Source organism: Mus pahari, chromosome 7 (assembly GCF_900095145.1).
Source record: "Mus pahari chromosome 7, PAHARI_EIJ_v1.1, whole genome shotgun sequence".
Classification (NCBI taxonomy): Eukaryota; Metazoa; Chordata; class Mammalia; order Rodentia; family Muridae; genus Mus; species Mus pahari.
Genome location: NC_034596.1, coordinates 9,278,886 through 9,302,167, shown reverse-complemented (window position 1 = coordinate 9,302,167; position 23,282 = coordinate 9,278,886). Strand labels below are relative to the sequence as shown.

Here is a 23,282-nt window from a genome sequence, read left to right as displayed (position 1 = left end):
GGAAGGAAGGAAGGAAGGAAGGAAGGAAGGAAGGAAGGCAGGCAGGAAGGAAGGAAGGAAGGGAAAGGTGAAGTACTGTTTTGCACAGTCTGTGGCCACTCATTTCATTTCCAGCCATGCCGCTAGAGTCCAAGTAAGGCTACATGAAAAAGTTTTACACCATCTCCAGTTATCCCTTTCTCCAGAAGCGAAAGACTGTTCTAAGAAACATGTGGGAATATTTAGCGATATTATAGCTTGAGCAGAAGCATATGAAAATATGATCCCGATTTCAATAGCCTTTCTTTTCACTTTTCAACTTCAAAATGATATAAATACAAATAAAAATCATAGTGCTTATGAAAATGATTTAAGTACTTATTCATAAGGTCCAAAATATATCTTAGAAATAAGATTACAGGGTGCTAGCTCTTTTAGTTTCTGATTTCCTCTTTGTTATCCTATAAGTTTTAAAATGCGGAGCCCATGTTGTTTTTATATTTTCAAAAAATTCATAAATTTTAAAAAGGGAAGAAAGAGTTCTTGTCCGTAAGAGTGTCACATTCTTGCACCCCACAGACTCTTTCCGGATCCCCACTTCCTCCTTTACAGTGATAGTTGTCCCTCCACCTGCGCCCCCACACACTGTTTTACCCACGTCCCTGTGGAAGATTGTGGATGACCACGAGACGGCAGGGTCTCTGGCCCCTGTGCTTGTATCCGACTGGACTCAGGGACTGATTTCAGCGGTAGCCCCTATCGCAAAGTGAATTTGCAGGTGTTCAGGCCCAGACCCAAGGAAATGGCCAGCTGTCCCTGAAACACTTGCTCTGGAAACCCAAATGCCGGACTCCAAGAAGCTCATGTTCATGCCAAAGCTGACATCCAGAGGAACCAGGTCCTCCAGGCAACAGCCCTGGCTGAGTGAACAGCTGAGCCAGCATCGGCTATCTAGCCAAGTACACAAATCATTCTGTAAGCTGCTCCCTCAACCTACTCACGTGCCAGTTAGGGACTGGTTACCTAATCTGTGGAATCTAGTACAAAATGAAAATACAGAGACCAGTGTTACTACTTGGGAGAAAAACTTCCCTCCCTTCCTCCCTCACTTCCTCTTTCCCTCCCTCCTCCTTTTCACAAGGTTTGCTTAAGTGTCCAAAGCTAGGCTGCAATTCACTATGTAACCTAGGTTTGTGTCCATGAACTCAATACAAATCTTTTTTATTTTAAATTAGATATTTTCTTCATTTACATTTCACATGCTATACCAAAAGTTCCCTATACCCTCCCCCAACCCTGCCTCCCAAGCCACCCACTCTTGCTTCCTGGCCATGGCCTTCCCCTGTTCTGGGGCATATAATCTTTGTAAGACCAAGGGCCTCTGATCCCACTGATAGAAGACTAGGCCATCCTTTGTTACATATGCAACTAGATACACTGCTCTGGGGCAGGGTACTGGTTAGTTCATATTGTTCCTCCTACAGGGTTGCAGACCCCTTTAGCTCCTTGAGTACTTTCTCTAGCTCCTTCATTGGGGGCCTTGTATTCCATCCAATAGATGACTGTGAGCATCCACTTCTGTATTTGTCAGGCACTGGCATAGCCTCACAAAAGATAGCTACATCAGGGTCATGTCAGCAAAATCTTCATGGCATATGCAATAGTGTCTGGTTTTCGTGGTTGGGTTTGGTGGGATTGATCCCTGGGTGGGGCAGTCTCTGGATGGTCTCAGCTCCAAACTTTGTCTCTGTAACTCCTTCCATGGGTATTTTGTTCCCCATTCTAGGAAGGAATGAAGTATCCACACTTCGGTCTTCCTTCATCTTGAGTTTCATGTGTTTTACAAATTGTTTCTTGGGTAGTCTAAGCTTCTGGGCTAATATCCACTTATCAGTGAGTACATATCATGTGTATTCTTTTGTGATTGAGTTACCTCACTCAGGATGATATCTTCCAGATCCATCCGTTTGCCTAACAATTTCATGAACTCATTGTTTTTAATAGCTGAGTAGTACTCCATTTTGCAAATGTACCACATTTTCTGTATCCATTCTTCTGTTGAGGGACATCTGGGCTCTTTCCAGCTTCTGGCTATTATAAATAAGGCTGCTACAAACATAGTGGAGCATGTGTCCTTATTACCAGCTGCAACATCTTCTGGGTCTATGCCCAGAAGGGGTATTGCTGGATCCTCTGGTAGTACTATGTCTAGTTTCCTGAGGATCTGCCAGACTGATTTCCAGAGTGGTTGTACCAGCTTGCAATCCTACCAGCAATGGAGGAGTGTTCCTCTTTCTCCACATCCTTGCCAGCATCTGCTATCATCTGATTTTTTGATCTTAGCCATTCTGACTGGTGTCAGGTGGAATCTCAGGGTTGTTTTGATTTGCATTTCCCTGATAATTAAGGATGCTGGACTTTTTTTCAGGTGCTTCTCAGCTATTCGGTATTTATGCCTCAGCTGAGAATTCGTTGTTTAGCTCTGAACCCTATTTTTAAAATAGAGTTACTTGATTTTCTGGAGTCCAGCTTCTTGAGTTCTTTGTATTAAGGAAAATTAATTGTTGCTTCCTGTTATTTTTGTTGTTAGAGTTGGGATTCTGTTCTTGAAGCTATCTTCTTTTAGGTAATTTCCATCATTATGTTGGAGTTTTCCCTTTATTATCTTTTGAAGGGCTGGGTTCATGGAAAAGTCCATGTGAATTTGGTTTTGTCATGAAATACTTTGGTTTCTCCATCTATGGTAATTGAGAGTTTTGCTGGGTATAGTAGACTGGGCGGTTATGTGTGTTCTCTTAGGGTCTGTATAACATCTGTCCAGGGTCTTCTGGCTTTCATAGTCTCTGGTGAGAAGTCTGGTGTAATTCTAATAGGTCTGCCTTTATATGTTACTTGACCTTTTCCCCTTACTGCTTTTAATATTCTGTCTTTATTTAGTGCATTTGTTGTTCTGATTATTATGTGGCAGTAGGAATTTCTTTTCTGGTCCAGTCTATTTGGAGTTCTGTAGGCTCCTTGTATGTTCATGTGCATCTCTCTCTTTAAGTTAGGGAATATTCTATACTTTTGTTGAAAATATTTGCTGGCCCTTTAAGTTGAAAATCTTCATTCTCATCTATGCCTATTATCCTTAGGTTTGGTCTTCTCATTGTGTCCTGGATTTCCTGGATGTTTTGATTTAGGATCTTTTTGCATTTTTCTTTGATTGTTCTGTCCATGTTTTCTACGGAATCTTCTGCACCTGAGATTCTCTCTTGCATCTCTTGTATTCTGTTTCTGATGCTCCCATCTATGGTTCCTGATTTCTTTCCTAGGATTTCTATCTCCAAAGTTGTCTCCCTTTGGGTTTTCTTTATTGTTTCTATTTCCATTTTTAGATCTGGGATGGTTTTGTTCAGTTCCATCACCTACTTGGTTGTGTTTTCCTGAGTTCTTTAAGGGATTTCTGTGTTACCTCTTTTAGGTCTTCTACCTGTTTAGCAGTGTTCTCCTGTAATTCTTAAAGGGATTTTTATGCTTCCTTTTTAAGGACTTCTACCCGTTTAGCAGCGTTCTCCTTTATTTCTTTAAGTGAGTTATTAATGCCCTTCTTAAAATCCTCTACCAGCATCCTGCGATAGGATTTTAAATCTGAATCTTGCTTTTCGGGTGTGTTGGGGTACCTAGGACTTGGTGTCGTGGGGGTTCTGGGTTCTGATGATGCCAAATGGTGTTGGTTTCTGTTAATAAGATTGTTACATTTGCCTTTTGTCATCTGGTAATCTCTGATGTTAGATGTTCTAGCTGTCTCTGGCTGGAGCTTGTTCCTCCTGTGATTCTGTTAGCCTCTGTCAGCACTCCTGGGAGTCCAGCTCTCTCCTGAGTCCCAGTGGTCAGAGCACTCTCTGCAGACAAGCTCTCCTCTTGCAGGGAAGGTACACAGAGGTCTGGAGCTCAGCTCTGCCTCCTGGCTGAAGATAAAGGCCCGAAGGGACCCTGTCCAAGGAGCTCTGTGGTTTCTGCAGCCCACGTGCTCTTCTATGCGGACTGGTCTCTGAGACACCTGGGATACAGGATAGCGATCTCACCTGAGTCCCGGGGCCAGAGCCACAAATCTTAAAACTGACCTAAAACTCACACTTCTACTACCTCACCTTTTCCCTCTCCTCTGTGGTCTCTATTCAATTGGTTTGTTAGGTTTTTGACTTTCAGTGTTGGTAATTCAAAGAGACATATGTGGCAAGTGATTACAGACTCAGAAGGACAATCAGGAGTAATGGAACAGTACGGTAAGGGCAGGCACTAGGCATTTAGGAACCCATCCTAAAAGAACAAAAGGTATGAAACAGCTAGACTCCCTGTGTAGCTCTCCTGAATGCTCTATCGTCCTATCTGACTTCATTGTAAAGCCCAGAGTCAAAGGTAAAGAAATTGAAAACAGATCAGGCAGGGCATTAAAACCCAAGCACTGGCTCTCAAATGAGAATGAGTGCCCAAGCAAATGCACAGATTAGCCCTCAGCTGATGCTAGGGGAAAAGAGATGAGAAGATACAGAGACCCAAATAACAGACTCATGGTTGCCCAGCAGCACACATTGCTATGGTACTAATCAACTCAGTTATAGACTGGTATAGGGGTAAGTAGAGAATAGTTTGAAGATGGGACCAGATAGTGTATAGGAGTGAAAGGGACTCAAGAATTAGCTAAAGCAGGGCCAATTCTAGGGATAGTCTCTATAAGGGTATGCCGGCAGTAAATTATGCTATTGTGTCTTCTCTGGTTTCATTGGCCTTTTCAATGAGCAGAATCGATTATTTGAATCACTGTTGACTTTTGTTTCTCTTTCAGGAATAATCTGCCCTTTTCTTTTTTGGGTGTAATTTTGTTGTTAATACAAAGTAGATATCTGGTCTCCATCACTCATGGCTCTGAGCTTTTTATCTTTTGCAAGTTTCTGATAAGAATCAAAACAACAGCTTATAATATTTTTAAAAGTCTCTTTCAGTGTAAACAAGTTTATGCTAATGAGGGGAAATGTGGGGCCATGGGCTATGCACCAACAACCGGGTCTCCAGTGGAGCTGAGGTCTTGAACTCCAGTAGGACCTGATGGGTGGTAATTTCCACTTGCATGGGACAGTAGGCATTCCCTCATGTCTCCTGGATCCCAGCTCCTGTTAAAGTTGTTGCCCCCACAGCCCCCACAAGAGGGGCGTGTGGCTTTCAGTCCCATAGACAATGTCCCAAGCTTCTGGCATTCTGGCTAGACACCTCTACAGTTACCTAGCAACAGCAAGATAAGCAGCCCACTATAAGAGGGGATGTTTGCATGCTCACTTCTGCAGCACATATACTAAAATTGGAAGGATACAGAGAAGATTAGCATGGTCCCTGAGCAAGGATGACATGCAAATTCGTGAAGCATTCCATATTTAAAAAGAAAAAGGAAAAAGAAAAAAAGAAAAAAGAAAAAAAAAAGAGGGGCTGTTTGACCCCTCCTCGTTCTCTTAGGCTTTCACCTTTTTTACTCTCTACCTCCTTTTCTCTCTTCTCCTTCCCACCTTTCTCTCTCTAAGCTTTTACCTCTCTCTCTCTAAGCTTTCACATTTCTTAATATCTAACTCTCTTTCTTTCCGTCCCTTTCCCCTTCCCTGCTCTTGGCCATGGCCAGTCTCTCTCTCTCTCTCTCTCTCTCTCTCTCTCTCTCTCTCTCTCTCTCTCTCCCCACCTTCTCTCCTTCCCCCTGACTTTCTACAATAAAGCTCTAAAACCATAGACTGTCTCTGTTCATCAAGGCCTGGACTAAAGACACTCACCTACGTGGGATCTACCCAGTGTCCTTTCCCCCTGCTCTCTCATCCTGTATCTCCAGGGCCAAGTGCTGCCCCGGGGCCCCGATTCTGTTCTCAGCTCCTCTGCTGTATCTAGCGTGGGATGCCAGAGACTGAGAACCTGGTACCAGAGGCTTCCCCTTGTCTCCCCGCACCCCCCCCCCCGGCCCACTGTGTGGGGTCAGTGGCTTCACACAGCCAGATGCCCACCCGGGGTCACGTGGAGAGCATCCAGCAGTCCTCCGAAGTCCACCAGCCCAGAGCACCCAAACTCTGGCAGGAAGCAGGCTTTCTCCCTCCCACCTCTTCCCCTACACCCACGGCCCAGCAGGGAAAGTCTGGTAGTAAGAGGAACCAGCCTGTGGTTTGAAGGTTGGAATATTGAGTGCCACCTCCCAATCTATGGGGAAGGAAGGAGAAATGGAGATTAAGGTCAATGGCCTATAGTCAACAATGGAGTCAGTTATGCCTACTATATAATGTAGCTTTCATAAATCCTTCAAATAAGTGAGTTCAGAGCTTCTGGGTTGGTGATATGTTTACATGTTTGGATGGTAATACTCTCAGCTAGAAAAAAACAGTCATGTACACACACAGGGCCCTTGTATGTTACTACCTGGTTCCCCATTTCTGTCTTTGACTACATCCTTTATAATAAAATGGTAGCAATAGGTACTAATTTCTGAATGCTACGAAATGTTACAGTAAGCTGAGGAGGGGGTGTATGAATATCCAGTCTGTGATCAGTTTTGAAACAGTATGAATCATATGGTGACCCATGTCTTGTGACTCAGACCTACAATTTTGGACAGTCTTAACTGGGAAGGCCTGCCTGAAAAATTGATTCAGTATTGAATCACTGAACACTATAGAGCATGGGGGAACTGCTCGGTGTGAGAAAATCAACTCCATATATTTGGTAGTGGAACCATTGTGAATTTAGATGAACCATTCTAGTTCTTAAAATTATTATTTTAATTTCCTGTACCTGAGGGTTGTTTTTTGTTTTGGGGGGGTTGTTTTGTTTTGTTTTTGTATTTTACTTAACTTCTGACACATAATTGATTTCTCCTTAATCTGTTTCTAATTTATTTATTGAGGCTATCATCTTATTATTGTTTCAAAATATCTTTAAGCTTTCATTTTTATTTCTCTTTTGGCTCATTATTCATTTAGAAATATGCTTCTTTGTTTTCAAATTCCAAGTTGACTAATATTGTGTATCAGTTTCTTCTGAGATTGAAACATTACAATTACATTTCTCAGGGAGCCTCCTTAACACAAGGTAAACAACTCAAAATAGCTTCAGGAAGTCTCTGAAACTGACCAGATTCCCCAGGTCCCTCCCTACACCCCCCCTCCCAGTAAGCAATAAAGGTAATAAAGGCTATTGAGACTCACTCTCAGACGGAATAGCTGCAAAGAAGATTCCTAGACATGACCAGTAGCTCCAAAGAAGCAGAAACCAGCCTGCTGCCTGGAAGAAGATTAGAACAAGGATTCACTTGGAAGACATTCTCCAACCAGTTTGGAGTTTCCCAGCTTTTGTGAGCTGTCATCCATGTTGGGCACTGCTTGATAAATGCAACTGTTTTGGAGTCATTTATGCTCATGTTAACTGACCCTCTCACTCATGTTTCTCAAAGTAACACCAATAAAACTAATGGTTCACCAAGTTGGACTTTGATGATATTGGTACTTTGGCCTGTCATGGGTTCCCTATCTGGAGTGAGTAGGTTATGTGTGCTATGTCTCCCCAGGAAAAGACATGTTACATGACTAGTTATTATTTAGCTCCTGATGTTTTTCTTGGCTGAATTGTGGTTTAGGAGACATTCCATATACTCCCAAACTTACAGCATAAGTTAAAACTAGCTTGGTAAACAATAAAAAGTCACCTTCTGAAATCTTTTCAGGAGTTGGACAGAAAATATATCCTTCAGTCAAGATAGGCAGTGTCTATCCAATAAACTATCTTTGACCATCCAGTAGACTTTGTTAAATTGCTTAAATCTTCTCTATTATAACTTATGTTTTGTAATAGTTCTCAAGAACTGATACATAAAATTTTCATTCTGATGGTAGATCCAGCAATCCCCTGGGCAAGTACAATTACTGGGTTTTCTTGGATTTTTAATGTTTTGAGGCTATTTTTAAGTTTTTATATAGTTAAGTTTATGAAACATTTAAGAAACAAGCAAATTAAAATTTTTATTATCCGGATATCATCTCTGAGAGTAATGCTTTTGCACTTGGTTTGAGTATGCCTTAATGAAGCTATTCTAGTTCTCATTTAACTACTAATCTCAAACCACTCTGGTGGTTGGAATATGCTTGGCCTTTTGAATGGCACTATTAGGAGGTGTGGCCTTGATGGAGTGGGTGTGGCCTTGCTGGAGGAAGTGAGTCACTGAGAGGAGTTGGCTTTGAGACCTTCTTCCTAGCTGCCTGGAGACAGTCCCTCTTGGTTGCAGTTGAATCAAGATGCACAACTCTCAGCTCCTCCAGCACCATGTCTGCCTGCACCTGGATATTTTTACAGAGTAGTATCTTATCATTCACATTTATCATATTTTCATGTAAATTCACCAAGCTCTTCCATTCCCTGCCTCTTCTTTTTCTTTTATTTCTTTTTTCCTCAGGTTATGTTATCATTTGATTTTTTGCTGTGTGGGGCTGGAGAGAGTTCCTGCTTGTTATTATTGATGCACTGAGTACCTGTATTACATTGTGTGTCCTTAGCACATTGTTTTTTAAAGCATGGGCCCAGTCAATTCTGAGTCTGAAGGCAAATTTAATTTTCCCAGTCCACTTTTTATACCATTTTAATTACATGCAAGTATTAAGGGCCAGTAGTACAATGAGGAATCAAACAAGACAACAATCAAGGAACAAGCAAGACAATGAACACAAAGTCCCATGATCACTCTGGTGAGGTGGTAGCTGTTTCAAAGGGTGATCAAGATATCTGAGCCTACTTCTTTGTTCTACCTAAAACCAGATCCTTACTTCCTTGTCCTTAGCCAATGTCAGGTCCCTGCCTGAACTTACTTCTTTGTCATGCTCTAATGTCAGATTCCTGCCAAGCTTACTTCCTTGCCATGCAAATTTTAATATCAATAGTTTCATTTATCTGATTTCAGGATAATGGGAAAAAGCTAAGAACACTCGAACTCAATATTTTTATTACCAAAAAAGTTGTTTATATTTAAATATTGTCAGGCATTTTAAGTTTACACACACACACACACACACACACACACACACACACACACACACACAAGCACCAACGTATTATTTTAAATTCTTATTTTCTAATATACCTCTGAGTTTTAGCGTCAGCACTCTCCGTATAACCCTCTATTTTGGATACCTTGGTCTTCCTTGGGCCAGAAGTGAATCGCTGAGGATTCTTCTGATTGGGTTCAGTTGTGGCCAATTCTGTTTTGGTACATCAGCTAACATTTAATTTCCTATCTGCTGTGGACATACAGTCTGATAGGAGTAGGTGATAAGCTGGCAGTTATTTCTGTTGGGTATGCTGTGGTCTCTGGTTCAAATGACTGCTGCTGAGAAGGTAGCTGCTCATTGTTTAAAGGTTATTCATCTAGTCCATTCAGTAGCTTCTTAGACTTTCTCTGTCTCTTGTTTCTGGACATTTCTTCATTGTGTATTTAGATATGAATGTTTTCTTTCTTGCTATTAATACAATTCACTCCTGGTGGGCTTCCATGGCTTTTGACAGATGACTAGTATGTACAACTAAGATACCTGAAAACTTGCCTGCGCTCTGTGTAGCCACACTTCCTGATCTCTGGTGACCACTGATCATTTGGCTGTGTCTGTGGTTTTATATTTTCCAGAAAGCAGCATTCTCAGGTTCATACGGGGTGGCATTTCTTTTGCTGAGTCTCTATTATGGCCCCAGCATAGGCTGGGCAGCACACATCTTGTTAGAAGTGAAATCTGGTTCATTGCTCAGATAATACCACACACACACAGTTCACTATTCATTCACAAGTTCACTTCAACTGTTTCAGGTTTGGGCTGTTATGATTAAAACTGTTATAGTACCTCTCTCTCTCTCTCTCTCTCCCTCCCTCCCTCCCTCTCCCCCTCCCCCACGTGTGTGTGTGTGTGTGTGTGTGTGTGTTTAGTGTTTTAAGAGTTTTAAGATGGAACTTTTTACTGTTCCAATTTCCAACGAGACTTCTTGAAGCTGAGCCACTGCTTCCATCACTTCTGGAACATTTGTTCTTTTGTCATTACAAAGGTTGCCTCTGTTCTCATTCCCTATCATTCTATGTCTGTGTAATCAGTGTCTTCGTTACTTACTCATCCTGACATAGTTCTCTATTTCCCTCTGTTTCTGCCAGCTGTGTCTCTCATGGCGTTTCGGTAACGTCTCCCGATCATCCGCTTCTCCCTTCTATTGTGAGGAGCTGACTCTGTCTCTAAGCCTTTTCAGTTCTGTTTTAGTTTATAGAGCTCTTACATCATTATTACTCAGGTCTAACTCTTCCAGAGGTTTCTGTCTCGTGCGACACTTTAGTTTTGCTACAGCAACTGTCATTACTTTACTATTTGCACCTGGTGGTTCTTTTGTCTGAACTGTGAGCAGAGGGTCACAGGACCATTCCTGTGTCTAAATTCTTAGTGTTGGGTATCAATGGTTATTCAAAATCCAATTCAATGTAAACTCTGTAGATGTCTGTTTATGTGTAAATTTTCACTTCTATTGTTCTTCAAATGCCAAAAGTTTGTGTAAATTGTTTTCCAGAGTGGCAGAGGCCTTCTTGATAAAGGTGCTTTTCTTCCATCCATATGAATTCATTTATTCAAATTGACCCGATTTTGATCTAAAAAAAAAAAAGAAAGAAAAGAAAAGAAAAGAAATCTCATTATCTTACAGCTCTTTGAAGTTTAAAAATTTGCATGAGATTTCATCCAGAATTGTCCTTAAACAAGGATTAGTCTGTGTAATTTAGTGTATTATATCCAAATGCCAGTGACCCTTCAACTATTTTTTTAAGAAACAAACAAAAAGAAAACCTTTTCTCTGTCACTTTTTACTTTATTTAGAAAACCAATGTGAGATAATATTGCGATGCCAGGTATGTTATCAGTTACAGAATAGGAAAGGTATTATAAATAAGTGCAGGCCTTAATTAGTTGGAATTTCACTAATAGGGTATGCCTAATGTTCAACTTCTCTGCAGATGGTGGAGAGTTAAAAGGGCTTCATTGCAAGAGAAATAAATGTATTTACTATAAAGTACTGTAACATGGTTCTTTTGATCATTGCATTATGATTTAGTTCAGACATCTTCATTGTTTGTTCAGTTTCTCTGAAGCCATGAAAGATGATATATTTCCCTCTGGCAGCAAACGAACACTATGCTGGGCCCTGGGTTATTTAACCACTCTGATAAATAATTTACACTTGGGATATTATACAGAAACCTTTTCAATTAGCTTGTGTTGACAGAGAAACTAAATATAGTATACTTAGTGAAAAAATTAACACATTCTTGACTTGCCAGGCAGAAATAATTGTATCTAAAATAATACCTTTTCTAGGAAATGCATATATTTAGGAGAAAGATAGAAAAATAATAGTTATATGCATGAAAATTAAATATATATTATTGTTTCTAATTAACAGGAAATTTTCATTCACCTTATGCAAATTATTTGGTGACCTAAAAGAAAATAATCTGCTAATATATTAAAGCAGCCACAAACTAAATTCTGAAAGAGTTTAGTTAAACTTTTGACTCATCAAGTTTTAGTTAGGTAAATCACTAGTTTCCTGAATTCCAATTCCTTATTCACAACAGAAGAATGAAAATTCCTTGCATACTACATTGCTTTTAGTATTAGAGTTGATACAAGGAAGATTTCTGATAGAAATGGTTGTTATACTAGAGAGATTTCACCAGTGAGTTTGATCACATGCTGGTTTTGTGTTATTAAGTGGTTCTTTGGTCTAGAGGTTCACAAAGAATGTGTTATTATTGTAAGAAGAATAAAAATTCCTCAAATTTTTCATCTATTATTTCATATGGAAATTCGTTAAGAGGTGAAATAAATGCACACTAGTTATTGTAGAAATAATTATGTTGGCCTTCGAACATCCTGTTTTATCAAGCAAAAGCAGACTGCTCCCTGCAACACTTTACATCCCCAGAAACTTCAAGATGGAGGGAACCAATAATTTGACTGACACACAGAGGATGAATAGGAATTAGTGGAAGGATTCAAAATACTTTTGCAGCTTGTGTGAATTCTCTTGTAAGACTTCTCCATAGACATTCCTGCTTCCCTCATACTAACTCTCAATTACCACTGAAATAGTAGGTCAAAAAATGTTGAAAGTTGTTCCCTGCTACTGTTGAATAGGGCTCTTCCAGAGAACCCATTTGTGCCTGCTCCAGCCAGAAGGACTCTCTACTCTTTTCAGACACTGAATACTGAACACTAAAGTATTGCTTAGAGTGTACAACACACTGCTGCGCTACCAGGGCAACTTATTCCTGAGCATCAGTGAGGGGATGTGCATTTTACCTTTCAGGTTACTGATTAACTAATTAATAACCCAATATTAAAAAACATAACCCAGTGTTTTATAATTGACTTATGGTCACTCATGACAGAATAAGGGGACAGAAATGACTCAGTCAACTACCTGACTTTCATGGAGTAACAATGTTCCACTCTTTCTGGCCTTTGATTCACTTCTTACTTTGACTTCTCTGCTTTTATTTGAAGCAGAGAAGGAGAACAAAATATTCCTGATAATTCCATTCTGAAAGTCTTATCCACTCTCAACACTTCAAACACTTATGTGGGGATATCCAACACAAATCATTCTACGATCTTAGCCTCATTACTGTGAGGGAAGCCTGTGGTATACCACATGTTTCTTAGATGGAAAAAAGCTGTGAAAAAAATAGTTCAAGCAGACATCTTACCTTAGGTATGGATATAGCTCTATTGATAGGTGTATACACGGGTATTCTTTCAAGTGTCAGCCTATCCCATTGTAAATATCATCCCTGTTCCTACCTATTATTAAAATATGGATCCCTTTATGTCTCTGAGAGATATACAGAATGCTAAAATGTATGCTGAGAAGGATTGAAAGAGAAAAATGTCACCGTAAAGTCAACAGCCAACATGGCAGTGTGCATGAGTCTAGGGGCTTCTTGAAGAGCCACTGCTAGAGCACAATTTGTGGTCAAGGACTCACCTAATACAAATATTCCAGTTATATCACCAAATATTCAATTCAGAACTCACTTCCTTTCCCTCAGTGTCTGCTCCAGTTTTGTCCCTGCATTTCTTTTAGACAAGGAACAATTTTGGGTCAAAAATTTTGAAGGTAGGTCAGTGACCCCATCCTTCCCCTGGGGGCCCTGTCTATCTATAGGAGATGGTCTCTTCAGATTCTATTTCCCAACTGTTGGGCATTTTGGCTAAGGTCATCTCCATTGAGGCCTGGGAGCTTCTCACATCTCAGGTCTCTAGGACTTTGTAGAGGTCCTCCTTCTCCTTGACCCTACTCCACACAGCTGCATACTTTCATTCATTCTCCTGGCTCTCTGGGCTTCTCTTCTGTCTCCCCCAATACCTGATCCTGGCCCCTCTTTCCCTTTCTGTCCCCTCTCCCACTTAAGTCTCTCCCTTCTTCTGCACCCAGTGATTATTTTGTTCCAGTGGGATTGAAGCATTCACACTTGAAGAAAGGGTGTCTAATGACTGACCCAACTTGGGATCCATCCCATGGATGGGCATTAAATCCGGAAACTATTACTGATGCCATGTTGTGCTTACAGCATAGGATGGCTGTCCTAGACAGGAGCCTAGCATGGCTATCCTCTGAAAGGCAGCTGACTGAGAGAGACGCAAATACTAAAACCTAACCATTGGACTGAGGTCAGGACTCTTATGGAAGAGTTAGGGGAAGGACTGAAGGAGCTTACAGGGATGGCAACCTCATAGAAAGAATAACAGTTTCAACTAACATGGACCCCCTCAGAGCTCCCAGAGACAAAGCCATCAACCAAACATACATGAGATGGCCTGTAGTGTCTGGCACATATGTAGCTGAGGACTGCCTTGTCTGTCCTCATTGGGAAAGGGAGTGCCTAATCTTGTAGAAACTTGATGCCCCAGGGAAGGGGGATGTAGAGGGTAAAGTGAGGGACTGGGCAAAGAGGGTGGGTGAGTGGGTGTGGGAGCACCCTCTCAGAGGCAAATGGGAGGAGGTTTGGGGTGAAGAACTCTTAGAGGGGGAACCAGGAAGGAGGGCAACCTTTAGAATATAAATAAATAAAATAATATAGTTAATGAATAAATAAATATACATATTTATAAAAGATAAGAAAAAAACTCACTTTCTCTGCTCTTATTCATATCTAAAAGATTCTCGTCATTTGATTTTCTAAACAAATTTCCTCATTGGAATTAAAAATAGATTTTCTCCTCTTTCCATTTCATTTTTGTCTGTTTGTCACCATCAACAAATAACAACACATTTAAAAACTCAAAGCTGCTAAGTTGGGGTTTATACATTGCACAATTTTAATTTCACCAAAGAATTGGTATGCTAGCTGCCTTTCTCCCCAACTCAATATCTCTTTCCCCTTTGAGCTATAAAAACACTCAATTCCTGTATTTGTGACATTTCAGGGTAATTTAGTCACTGACAAGGTCAATAATCCTGGTGGCCTATATTGTTTGTTGGGAGCAGAGTTTATTGTAAATATTTTAAGACAAAAAGAACAAAAATACATTAAGTTAAGTACTAATAAAATAAAGGAAAAGTCTATAAGAATGGGATAAGTTACAGATAATATTATAAGAACTGATCATTGAGGTAAAGCTATTACTTCTACCATAATGAGGAAGGCAAGGAAGCTGGAGGCTTCTGCTAGAATGGCAAGCTTGGATCATCAGAACTCTGTAACAGGATCAGGAAATGGGATCAGAATATCACCAACACTGTCCCTGTCTCTCAACGCCTTTCTTCATGAGAGTATCCAGGATCATCAGTGGTATGCCCCACGGCCTTCTTGTCATCAAAACCAACAAAACACAGGAAATGAAGCTGAGCCAAAGGAAGTGACTGTTTCGATGATCTTTCCTGTCAGTAGGAAATATGCAATAGTGGCAGGAAGAAGGTTTCTTTCCCGGTGTTTCTGTTTCAATCTTTCTTTAGTGTCATCTATTTGGGATGACATGTTTCTATCCACAATATAGACAATGAAGTTCTTTCTGGGTTGGCTTTATAAAAACATGGATGAGAGGGTCTTGCCTATACCAGGTTACCTAACTGTTGCTATACAGCTATATTTATACAGCTGAAGAGGAACCAGAATTTTTGATCCTCCACTCCCTAAATGGTGAGACTACTGGGACATTGCCAGGCCCAGTTTATGTAGGACGTCATGCATGCTAGGCAAGTTTACTGTCTGGACTACAGTCACTGGCTTTATTTTTTTAAATGCAACTGTTTGTAAGATTTTTACAAATCAGTTCATTTTTCTAACAGAAAATATATTTTTCCATACAATATATTCTGAATATTCTTTCCATTCCTCCAACTCTTCCCAGATCCCTCCCCCTCTCCCCAAGTTCAAATCCACACCCTTTCTTTCTTTCATTAGAGTAGAAACAGCCATCTAATAATATACAAATTTAGCAATATAAAATGAAAACAACAAATTGGAATAGTACAAATCAAACAAACAGTAGAAAAGACAAAGAGCTAAAGAAAAAGCATGAAGTGTTTTTAGGTAAGAATAAAACTGAGCCAGGCAGTGGTATTGCACACCATTAATCCTAGGACTTGGGCGGCAGAGGCAGGTGGGTTTCTGAGTTCAAGGCCAGCCTGGTCTACAGAGTATGTTCCAGGACAGCCAGGGCTACACAGAGAAACCCTGTCTCAAGAAACAAAACAAAACAAACAAACAAACAAAAACAAAACAAAACAAAAAAAGGAATAGAATAAAACTGAATAACAGTTGATTATTTCTGAGGGCTCAATGTTCTATGTCTGACTATGTTCCTATAAACTTTATATATGTTCATGCAAGGTAGTCCATCTTCCACAAAGCCTTTTGTTTGAATACAGTGTCTTAAATTAACTTATTTACTTGCGTGGGTACACAGGCAGAGCAGTCCTGTGTAAATCAGAGGGCAACCTGTGGGAACTGGTTCTCTCCACCATGTGGATATGAGCGATTGAACCCAGGCCATGGGCGATGGTAGGCAGTGTCCTTACCTGCTGAGCTATCACACTACTCTACGTGCAATGTCTTGATTCTCATGTACATTTCCATTTGTGGGTGTTTCCCAGAGTTGGTAATAAACTGTGCTTACTGTAAGGAATTCTGGGTACTATGACACCCTAAGCTCATATAATGATTAAGTATGTAATATGTGTATCACTAAAGAAGCCTACATCACGTAAAGAACGAGAGCAGACGAAGTCTCCACACGTTGGTCTTCCTTCTTCTTGAGTTTCATGTGTTTTGCAAATTATATCTTGGGTATTCTAAGTTTCTGGGCTAATATCCACTTATCAGTGAGTGCATATCATGTGAGTTGTTTTGTGATTGGGTTACTTACTCAGGATGATATCCTCCAGACCCATCCATTTGCCTAAGAATTTCATAAATGTATTGTTTTTAATAGCTGAGTAAATGTACCACATTTTCTGTATCCATTCCTCTGTTGAGGGACATCTGGGTTCTTTCCAGCTTCTGGCTATTATAAATAAGGCTGCTATGAGCATAGTGGAACATGTGTCCTTATTACAAGTTGGAACATCTTCTGGGTTTATACCCAGGAGTGGTATTGCTGGATCCTCTGGTAGTACTANGTCCAATTTTCTGAGGAATCCCCAGACTGATTTCCAGAGTGGTTGTGCCAGCTTGCAATCCTACCAGCAATGGAGGAGTTCCCCCTTCATCACATCCTCGCCAGCACCTGCTGTCACCTTAGTCTTCATTCCTCCTTAGAATGGGGAACAAAATACCCATGGAGGGAGTTACAGAGACAAAGTTTGGAGCTGGGACAGAAGGAATGACCATTCAGAGACTGTCCCACCTCGGGATCCATCCTCTAAACAGCCACCAAACCCAGAGATTATTGCATATGCCAGCAAGATTTTGCTGAAAGGACCCTGATATAGCTGTCTCTTGTGAGGCTATGCCAGTGCCTGGCAAATACAGAAGTGGATGCTCACAGTCATCTATTGGATAGAACAAAGAGCCCCTTAGGGAGGAGCTAGAGAAAGTACCCAAGGAGCTGAAGGGGTCTGCAACCCTATAGGAGGAACAACAATATGAACTAACCAGTACCCCCTGAGCTCATGTCTCTAGCTGCATATGTAGCAGAAGATGGCCTAATTGGCTATCATTGGGAGGAGAGGCCCTTGGTCTTGAGATTATATGCCACAATACAGGGAAATGCCAGGGCCAGAAAGTGGTAGTGGGTGGGTTGGGGAGCAGGGCAGGGAGAAGGTATAGGGGACTTTCGGTATAGTATTTGAAATGTAAAAGAAAAAAATATCTAATTAAAAAGAAAAAGAATGGGTGTGGACATGCAGCCAGAAGCATTTTCTCTGCCAAGAGCCCTACCTGACTGTTACCCCTTCTTTTCTACTCTTCCACTCCCTTTTCTTTTTAAGCACAGTCAGATTTTTGTAGTTTTCAAATATTTTTTTTCTAAAGTACCCACATACAGTCATCTTTCTCAGTTCGCTAAGAGAGACACAAGAGCAAAAATGTGTAATCAAAGAAGAATAAAGATAATATACATCCACACTCTCTCCAAAAGGCCACCGTGACTTTTACAATAACCCCGACTTCATTTATCTATAGGATGGCTCTTGATAGCTTTGTGTGAGCATTTGAAAGTTCAGCCAAGCCAGCTGCATGATCAACACAAAGACAATAGCTCCCACACACAGGGTTACATGGATTAAAGAACCCGGTCCATCAGTAAGTCTGCCAGATGGCAGTGGAATAAAGCTTGTAACTCTCTCACTTTCATTTCAACAGCAGCAAACAATGTTCAATGTTTAAAATAAACTCTTCCAGATGAGCTAAAGATAAACTCAGAGGTGGGTGGACCTGCTCTTGCTGGGCTAAAGCTCTGAAGTGTTTGATTACATTAGCAAGAAACCCTTGGGTAGAACCCCTTCTGTCAACACATTGCTTAGACCTGGACACTTACTACACGAAGCCATTTCCTGGACTTTCATGGCTTGGTGGCAGAAACTAGTTTTGATATTTTTTAAAACAAGCTAATAATGATAGGGCTCAGCATTTCTTCAAACCATACATACAACTTCCAGGTACAGCTAAAAGGCCAACGTGTATGCAGGTCTTACAGATAAAAATCTTTGCATCAATTTAATCTGTTTACTACAAAATAACTTGACTTAAAACATCTTACTAGTTTCATGGTGGCAAAAAAGAATGGGGGTTGTTAGAAGAGCTTCTGATTTCATTCTGCTAGTGATTGGATAATTAATTAGATCTGTGTGATGTAATGACAATGGCAACAAAAATAAGGATACAAATACTGTTCTGTAAGTTTGAATTTATAAATGAAAGAATGAATATCTCTTTTGATGTCTTCAAACAAACTCAAATATCAGCAATGGGACTGTAACACATCATACATAAGGCAGCAACTTCTGAATACAAGATGACGTGTTAAAACAATAAATCTTAAGGATTCAGGAACTTTACTATTTAATATAATTAGTAGGCACTTTTTAAATGAGGGAGAGAGAGGCAAAGCTGATAATGAAATTAAATCTGAAGCAGCAGCTGCAAAAACACGTTTGAGCCACACTAATTATATCAGATAATCAATTCATCACGTTGGTACATTAAAAAAATAAAGTTATCCCCAAATTTAGAAGTCTTTGGAAAATTATGAATCACCCGCAGAAAATATGTATCACAAATCACATCGAACTAAAATTCTTCTGAAATGTCAGTGATTACTGTATTTTGCACAGTAGAAGCCTTCTTACTTGAATCTGGCTGGTTACATGAGCAGGCTTAGGAAAGACGGGAACCATAATTGTGAGTCATCTACACCATGAAGCTATTACCTGCACGTGAACCAGAGCGCATCCATTCATCAGCCCATCATCTCATTTGAGGCTAAGGGCTTAATCACCCTTCTTGCTGCTCTTTGAGCTTAAATCCACTTGGAATTGTATCTTTGCACATGGCATTCACTAAAGAATACAGTTTATAATTTCCAACTTTTGTGTCATTTTTTTTATAAAAAGATGACCGAACAGTTAAGTAGAGGGGATAACAACAGGAACACTGTACAACTGTGGGTGCATATAAAAATGCCATAATAAAGCCCACAGTTTTGTCTGCCTACAAATTAATCAATAAAAAAAAACAATGGAAACAAGTAGAAAATACTGGACTCAGAGTTAAAAGTCACTTGCAAGGGACTGAGTACTGATATCATTGGTGTGTGCACAATATTTATTTTTAGAAAAAGATAGTTGTTATTAACTTTATTCACCAGTAAACTCCAGTGATCTGCCCTCATTTCCTTGTAGGAGAACACCCAGGCTAATTTTCACAGAAATTCACTTTTCTTCGACCTCATAGTTCACTAGTTTGTGTTATGACTATTAAATTGTACTGTGCTTAACGGCAAACCCAGCTAACAAGCACACAAGGAAATACACATAGCTTTGGTTGTCTTTTCTCTAGTGGCTCCTGCATCCCCTGGAGACAGACAATAGGCAAATATCTAACATATAAAAGATATTCAAATATTTGTTATTTTTAACAAGTGAATGGTATGTAATTTGCTTGTTTTAATGATGATAGGTCAAAAAGGAGCAAAGGGTCCACAGTCATGCCCAACCTGTGTTCTGTGGGTCACAAGAACTCCCAGGTAACTGTGAATGTAGTCTAACACAAGACTACAGTTACTTAAAGCATTGCAGCTTGTTTGGTACATTTTAAAATCTAATTTCACAGTTTTTCAGCAGGAACTTTCCAAAGTATTCTTGCAATGACTCACCAGGTTACCCAAGAGTGTAGGTCATCAACCTAGCACCTTCGCAAGATGGCAGAATCAGTCTGAGTGCTTCTCAGAAAGATGGGGACGCTGGTCTTACAGTAAGCTTGTATATGGTGGTTGTTGAAGACTGAATCTACTCTACTTTGATTAAACATCTGGCTTGGCAAAAACCTCTTCCTTGCTGTTTGCAGAAAACTAGGCATGCCTTCCAACTTTCCTCTAGGAATTAACTACCTTCCTCCATGTTGACCTATAGTTAATTTAACTCCCCATTGTCCAGAGAAGTCTTGTGAACATCTGAAGCTGTCTGTGGGGGCCCAGCTCCTGAAGGGTGATTAGTAACATGTTCTCTTTAGTGTTCCTTCAGACATTTGGAATCAATTAAATATTCAAATATAGATTTTTCTTAGATCTCTGGCCAGGCCCAGCAGGTTTGTGCAGGGAAGGAGATGGAGGAAGATAACTGCTATTCCTCACACCAGAATTTATAGCAGGAGATAGATTTAAAAATATACTCTTTAGACCTCCTGGGTCTTTGAGCAAATAATCATACAAGATTAAAAATTATATAGAAAAACAGAAGCAGCTTCATCGAGTAAGAGTTGTTGCACTATTACAACTGCTGCATAAAGATGAACTGTTTGTGAACGTACCAGCTTTGGGAGATGGCACTAGTTGTTGAAGCACGTTAGAATATTCTGTACTAGCCGAGAATGGTTTTTCAATTTTATAATATTGGAGGAAATAAAAAAGATGTTAACACTATGTAGCACAAATTGGAAATGACTTATTAAATATATACATCTTAATCTTAAGATGTACATGAAGCTTAAAAAAGAAAGAAAACTGGGCTACTGATTCTTACTTTAGAGCTTTTTCTTCAGATGTTCTCACTGAACAATCACTATCACTGATTCTTATTACTATTTATGTCACTATTAGGCACATTTTAAAAAGAAAAGTTGATGTGTTTCTAGTTATCATTTCAGCACACGCTTGGCTTTCTCTGTCACATTCATTCATTGACCAGTCCTTTAATGTGCATAGGCATTTATCAGGCACCAAAATAGTTCACTGCTTGGTACAGATGCCTGATGACCTGAGTTTGATCTCCAGAACTAAGGGGAAGGTGGAAGGAGAGAGCTGACTCCACTTGTTCTACTATCTTCATATATATATGCTGTGGCTCAGATGTATATTCATTTTCTCTTATACACAACAATAGAATTTAAAGTGGATATTACATATCTAACATGAGAGCTAGGGAAACATTTTGAAAGGTTAAATAATTTCCCGTGATTATTGGGAGAGTTTAGTTGGGAAATAATTGTTTAAACTCAATGTAGTGGTATGCTAAGAAATGAAATCCCTTTTCCAGTTATGAGGTAACTAAGAAACCCCTAGGTTAAGTAACGTGGGTGATGTTGAAACAGCACATGTTGATTCTAGGGCCAAACTGCTTGAATGGGTTAGTTAAAAACAAACAAAGAAACAACAAAAACAAATTCAAGATTTAGAATGGAAAATTTATTTTTACCTGGCTCAGGGATGCTCTACCAATGTTTGCCAAGTATAAAATGATCAAGGTAACACAATTATTTCCCTTATTCTTTTTTTAGGTAGAATGCTCGGAAGTGAGCTATGAAAGAGCTGGAATAATCTTCCAACTGTACCTAGTAGGCTGCTGCTCTGTGTCCTCGATTCCATCAGCCGCGGTAGTAGGCTTCCCCTTCCCAACGGCAGCTCATTTACCATACTAGTTGGTGTTTGCAGATGAGTAGTTTTCCCCATCACAATAAATTAATATATCCTATTTTATTGTGGTGCCACAAACAAGAACTCTGAAAGGCTCAAAGGGCCCAACCCCCCTGAAAAGCATCAGGTATCATAACACAGGCAGGGAAGGATGGTATCAAATGAAAAGGGGAGACCCTTCCTAATGAAGTCAAGGTGTACGACAGATTTATTAGCTTCCATTCCACGCTGCATTCTTGTGTACTTCCTGTCTATATTTCCAAATTCAGCAGGTCTCTTTGTAGGACAACCTTCTAAAATATATTTCAAAGAACACAAGTTACTTCTGCCTATCACACCATAGAAACACCTGTGATGAGAGGAGCTTTTGTATTCACAGGGCAGTGCTCTAAAAGAAAACAGACTATTTGCATGATCAGCCAAGATCCTGCCAGTCTGAAGAAGAAACAATATTAGTAACCAGGTATGACATGCTCTTAAAAATAACAAAGTTAGGTTTGACCAAATGGCCATTAAACTAAATGGAGCTGCCTCTCACTTGGTGTTTTCACTGCTTTTTCCAATATTTTGAGGTGTCTTTATAGAAATACAATGGAAGTTATTAAGCTGATACTTTTAGTGTTACAATGCAGATGCCAACAATATGCACATTTGGCTCAGTTATTTTTTTTTCCTGAACACCTCTTCATTCTTTGTTGCAAGTTTCCATTACCTGTCACCTACACTGATTCTGAAGAAGAAAAACTACTTTCTTTCTCTGGATAATTTTTTTTTAATTGTCTAACTGATCCTGAAATGAATAATTAGTTCACATTAGCAAACTACTAAAATCAAAGGAAATGAAGGAGAAAGAATTGATTCTGTCTACAGGTACACCTGTTGGACACAGGTCAGTTGTGTCCTTGAAAAAGGTAGTCCAGACTTAAGGGACATATAAAGAGATAATGGTCTAAAGGCAAGGGCGTGGGCTGCTCTTCTACATTCAGAGCTGGTCACTGTGGATGGACAGTGGTAGTCACTAGACATTTTCCTGTTTAAAGAGTATACATTTGAATACATAATGTTTGGGTTTAAAGAGCATAAATAAGAATATAAATTTCATAGAGTCTGTGACTTAGTCAGGGTTTCTATTCTTGGACAAAACATCATGACCAAGAAGCAAGTTGGGGAGGAAAGGGTTTATTCAGCTTACACTTCCACATTGCTGTTCATCACTAAAATGAAGTCAGGACTGAAACTCAAGCAGGTCAGGAAGCAGGAGCTGATGCAGAGGCCATGGAGGAATGTTCTTTACTGGCTTGCCTCCACTGGCTTTCTCAGTACACTCTCTTATAGAACCCAAGACTACCAGCCCAGAGATGGCACCACCCACAAGGGGCCCTCCCCTCTTGATCACTAATTGAGAAAATGCCTCACGGCTGGATCTCATGGAGGCATTTCCCCAACTGAAGCTCCTTTCCCTGTGATAACTCCAGCTGTGTCAAGTTGACACAAAGCTAGCCAGTACAGTCTGTTTCTACATATCTAGTCCACTCTATTGGGTCTGTGGAGACAGAATTCTTTTCATCCAACAGCACCAAGTACGAGGCATGTGGACAGTCCATGAAGTGTCACCAGTGTGAATTAAAGAGCTTAAGTACGGATGATTTATCAACT

At 40.0% G+C, this 23,282-nt stretch overlaps 1 non-coding gene across 1 annotated transcript; it reads left to right on the top strand.

The window, feature by feature from the left end:
* Nucleotides 1-5,287: 5,287 nt before the first annotated feature.
* Nucleotides 5,288-5,394, top strand: LOC115064520. Its single transcript, XR_003844351.1, has one exon. It is a non-coding gene; the product is annotated as a U6 spliceosomal RNA (small nuclear RNA).
* The last annotated feature ends 17,888 nt before the right edge of the window (nt 5,395-23,282 follow it).